Source organism: Tiliqua scincoides, chromosome 1 (genome assembly GCF_035046505.1).
Source record: "Tiliqua scincoides isolate rTilSci1 chromosome 1, rTilSci1.hap2, whole genome shotgun sequence".
Lineage (NCBI taxonomy): Eukaryota > Metazoa > Chordata > Lepidosauria > Squamata > Scincidae > Tiliqua > Tiliqua scincoides.
The window spans coordinates 178451229-178452363 of NC_089821.1; the positions used below are offsets into that span (position 1 = coordinate 178451229).

The window sequence follows — 1135 nt, forward strand, 5'->3', positions numbered from 1 at the left end:
AGAATCAAAGGAGCAAATGTTTCAGCTTCCATCTGGACCCAATTCTGAAAGATGTCACACTTGACAAATTCCAGACGTTTGATTCAAATGGGATTAACAGAGAAAAATTTTGGTAATCGCGTACAAGTTCTCTTGCATAACTGAAGACATATAACTTAATATAATTCACTATAATGCATACCATCTGTTTTATTGAGACTCAACATGCAAAGGTATTAAAGTGCTGGCTAATAGGTAAATAATTGTCAGTGTTTGATTTGGCTCCTCAACAACACCCTCTTCTTTTGTAGCTTTCATTAAGTGGTAATTTCAGGAATTGTATGGAGGCACAATTTATGCCATCTGTCTTATGTACACACCCAGTCCTTGAAAGAAATATGATATTAGTGAAACTCAACACAATAAAGCTTTGCCTCTTACCCTGCACATGCCCAATCTCGTCTGATCTTGGAAGCTAAGCAGGGTCAGGCCTGGTTAGTACTTGGATGGGAGACCGCCTGGGAATACCAGGTGCTGTAGGCTTATACCATAGTCTTTCGAGACTGAAGGTTGCCAACCACTCTCTGATCTTGCTTGATTGGTCATGAACTCTGATTTTGTCTATTTTGTTGTTCTGCGTTGGAATGAAGTTTGAATTAAAAGCAGTTCACATTTTGATATTGAGTCCAACGTATGGAGTAGGGCTGCCATTGCCAGCAATCAGAAAAAAAGTCATGTCCATCCACCTTTTCTAAACCAAAGAAAAGTTGGAAAGAATTGTTCTGCTGGATTCTGGCTGTCATTGTGCTACTTTTCAGATATAAAATAGGTTGAACTGAAATTACTGTACTAATATCTTTCCTATTCTGTTTTTACCTCCATCAAAACAAACCTCACCTTCTGTATTAATTTTCAAAAAATTCTTGCAACCTTTTCAGCACTTGTCTCAATGTTTTGAGTTGCCTCGTACTTTACATGCTCCTGGTATTAGCCCATCTCGTGTCAACAAATAAATTGGATTGATATGTTGGCCAACACCATGCAGTAGAACAGGGGTGCCCAAACCCCGGCCTTGGGGCCACTTGCGGCCCTCAAGGCCTCTCAATGCGGCCCTCAGGGAGCCCCCATTCTCCAATGAGCTTCTGGCCCTCCAGAG

General features: G+C 40.9%; 1 pseudogene; it reads left to right on the forward strand.

Moving 5' to 3' along the window:
• Nucleotides 1–405: 405 nt before the first annotated feature.
• Nucleotides 406–522, forward strand: LOC136637027 (5S ribosomal RNA; annotated as a pseudogene).
• The last annotated feature ends 613 nt before the right edge of the window (nucleotides 523–1135 follow it).